Genomic DNA, 4189 nt, shown 5'->3' with positions numbered 1-4189 from the left:
CATAGTCTTCTCATACTTTTTCCCGGTGACCTCACTTAGCAAATCTTGAATCCATATAGCTTGCTCTGCCGCTTCCATATCTGCAATGAACCCTGCTTCACATGAGGATAAAATAACTATTTCTTGTTTTTGCGAACACCAAGTTATAGGAGCTCCTCTGAGATAAAACACATGACCTGTTGTGCTTCTTCCGTCATCAGGATCCGTGTTGTGGCTACTATCACTATAGCCTATAATTTCTGGTGCTCCTCTCTTGTATGAGACTCCATAGCTCACTATTCCTCTCAAATACCTTAAGATTTGTTTCAGTACAATGCCATGTGATTTTCTTGGATTATGCATGTACCTGCTCAAAATCCCTACCGAGAAAGCAATATCTGGTCGAGTATGTAACATATATCTCAAGCATCCAATCCTTCCTCGATACATGGTCGCATCAATTTATGGTTTATCAAGTCCTTTTGACAATTGCAACCCGAACTCCATTGGTATTACCGTTGAGTTACAAGAATCTAAACCAGCTTCCTTAAGAATTCGACGAGCATAGGCTTCTTGCTTGATTTCTATTCCATTGATTCCTTGACTAACTTCAATACCAAGATAGTAAGTAAGCTTACCAAGGTCACTCATCTCGAACTTAGTAGACATTCCTGCCTTAAACTCCATGATGATCTCTACTGTACTTCCTGTGACAAAAAGATCATCAACATACACGGCCACGATCAAAATCTTAAGTCCTTCTTCCTTGCGATACACAGAACTTTCTTTCTGGCACTTGTTAAACTTCATGCTCTTAAGGATTTGATCGAGTTTTGTGTTCCATGCGCGGGGAGCTTGACGTAGTCCATAAAGAGCTTTCTTGAGTTTGAAAACCTTGTGTTCTTCTCCCTTCTTTTCAAACCCTTCAGGTTGTGAAACATAAACGTCCTCTGTTAGTTCACCATGTAAGAAAGCGGTCTTAACATCGAGATGATGAATTTCCCATCCATGTGAAGCTGATAATCCAATCAACATTCTAATTGTTTCCAGCCTTGCAACTGGTGCAAAAACCTCATCAAAGTCAATCCCTTCTCTTTGTGCATATCCTTTAGCAACGAGTCTAGCTTTGAACTTGTTGATTGTTCCATCAGCATTCCTTTTGATCTTGAAAAACCACTTAAGACCAATCACTTTAACACCAAATGGTTTCTCACCTAGATCCCATGTATTGTTTTTGTTGATCGAGTCGATCTCTTCTTGACAAGCCTTTGTCCATTCGACTGATTCTTTTGCTTCATGATAGCTTATAGGTTCATCATTTAGCGACAGGAGGAGCATTCACAATCTAGATCAGCTAGAAGTGCAGGATTGTGTTGTCGACTAGATCTTCTAACCGGAACTGGCTCTGTTTCGACATTTTCACGATCCTGCACTTCCTCTTCTTCTGCAGTTTCTTGATCCTCTGTGGGTTGCGAACTGTTGTCGGTGAATGGTCCTTGTCCACTGTCTATAGTTTCTGCCCATGTCATTTGAAACATCCCTGGTTGATCTCCTTTGTTGTCTGCTCCCTTCCAAGTCCAAGATTCCTTCTCATTAAAGACCACATCACGACTTACCACCACTCTTCTCGTTTTTGGGTTGTAAAGTCGATATGCCTTAGTTCCTGGTTCTATGCCGAGATGGACAAGTGTTTGTGATCGATCATCAAGCTTCTTTAGATGTTCAGCTTCTACCTTTGCATGAGCGATGCAACCAAAATTCCTAAGATGTTCGATACTCGGCTTTCTTTCTCTAAGGCATTCATATGGTGTTTGATTCTTTAGAGCTCGAGTAGGAACTCTATTGATCAAGTATGTTGAATGTCTTACAGCTTCTCCCTACAAATAATTTGGAACATTCATTACCTTAAGAATGCTCCGAGTCATCTCCATCAATGTCCGGTTTCTCCTCTCAACTACTCCGTTTTGTTGAGGTGTGTAGGGTGTTGTAAGGTGCCTTCTGATTCCATTTGCATTACAAAAATCTTGGAAATCTCTTGCTGTAAACTCTCCACCTCTGTCTGCGCGTAGAGTTACAATCTTCTTGTCACATTCCCTCTCGACAAGTGCTTTAAACGATTGGAACTTCTCAAATGCTTGACTCTTCTCTTTGACCAAGATTGTCCACATATATTTGGTGTAATCATCCACTATTACAAAGATATACTGATTTCTAGCAAATGTGGCTGGGAATATAGGTCCACATAGATCAGCGTGTAACAACTCCAATGCTCGAGTAGACCTATATTGAGTTGCATTCGGAAAAACATGTCTCGTCTGCTTTTCTACCAAACATGATTCACACAACTCTTTCTTACTTGTGATTAGGCATCCCTCGAACCATCTCTTGTGTAGATATAGAGTTCATCGTTGTGAAACTGATATGACCAAGTCTCGCATGCCACTTCCATGAATCATCTTCTATCCTCGAGTGTAAACAAGTTGGTTTGCATACCTTTAGGCTGATCTTGTAAAGTCTATTGGGAGAACGAGTTACTTTGACTAACAAGCATCCATTAGGATCACGTAAAGTGAGATAATCCGCCCTCATTCTCACATCGCAGCTGTATTCAATAGCTTTTCCTAAGCTAAGAATATTGCTCTTTAATACTTGAATGTAGTAGATGTCTGTTAAAAGTCTCTGTTCTCCGTTTTTTCCTTCAAAGAGGATCGATCATTTTCCTCCAATGCTGACACAAGATCCATCACCAAATTTTACGGTTCTTTTGATGTTCTCGTTTAACTCAGAAAAATATATGTTCTCTCCTGTCATATGGTTGCTTGCACCATTATCCAAATACCATATCCCATCTTCTCTTTTGTTTATCTCGTACTTCTTTGGATTTACCTTCTCCTCATTTAAGTACACGATTTCATGCATATATAATGTTGTGTTTGCTTCCTCTGTTTTGTTTTTGTTGAGTTCTTGTTCCTTTACGAACTTCACTGGACAAACAGAGGCAAAGTGTCATGGCTTCTCGCATCGAAAGCATATAATTTGAGATATGTCCTTTTGATCTCTATTTTGAAAATTTCCTCTTCCTCGTCCTCTGCCTCTGTTTCCTCGACCACGTCCTTTGCCTCTGCCGCGTCCTCTACCTCTACCGCTGTCTCCTTCCATATTTGAGAACAAGAGGTTTTGTTGAGTTTCTTGTGCTGCTTGCCCGTTTATATGAGCCTCAAAAGCTTTAAATCTTCCAATGATGTCTTCAAAACTAGTTTTGTTTAGATCTAAGACTTGTTCAAGAGAAGCAATGAGGTGTATGAATTTATTGGCGGGCAGGATATTTAGAAAATTCTTCACCAACATTGGTGCATCAAGAGGTTGACCTAGAGAGGCTGATGTCGAGGCTAACTCTGATAACTTACATGAGAAGATATTGATAGTATCTAAGTCTTTCATCTTCAGATTCTCGAATTCAGACATTAAGGTTTGAAGACGAGCTTATTTGACGCGCTCTACTCCTTGATTTATCGATTTGATAGCTTCCCAAATATCCCTTGGTGAGTCTTGGTCACCAATTTGCAGAATTAGGTTATCTGGTACAGATTGATACAACAAAGCTGTTGCAACATCGTTCTTCTCTTCATTGTCCATTCCAGGCTGAATTACAATCCAAGCTTTGAGAACTCTTAACGCCGCCTTCATCTTCAATGTCCAGACGGTGTAATTGGTTGAATTCAACATCGGACATTGAACTGCAGAGGTTGATGTCGGCGTCTTCTCCGATGGTTTGGTCTCAGCCATGATTCGTATGAGCTCTCCATACTCCAGGATTTGCTCTGATACCAAATAATGAATCAAAAGAACAAAACCTTAAAGCTTGAACAAAGAATTTGTTGTAAATGTTTGCTTCATATGGGCTTATTTGGTCTGAACCAAGAACTGGGCCTCTATTGGTGTGAAGCCCATACAGGATCCGTGTTGTGTGGCATGCAGGACTAAACCGACATAAGCTCTAGGGTTTCACTATAAAAGGGAAACTAGGGTTGAAGAAACATGTATGCTGAAGAAAGCCGCAGAGCACGCACTAAAGAAGCTGGAGGTACATTGGTGACGGCTGTAGGGCACAGCGCAGGGCGCTGTGCATGGCAGACGCAGAGACGCAGGGCGCAGTGCAGAGAGCATGCGCAGGGCGTCGTACATGGAGCTTGAAGCTGTGCGCAGAACC

Source organism: Camelina sativa, chromosome 2, assembly GCF_000633955.1.
Source record: "Camelina sativa cultivar DH55 chromosome 2, Cs, whole genome shotgun sequence".
NCBI classification, from domain to species: Eukaryota; Viridiplantae; Streptophyta; class Magnoliopsida; order Brassicales; family Brassicaceae; genus Camelina; species Camelina sativa.
Note: the sequence above shows the minus strand (reverse complement) of the source record.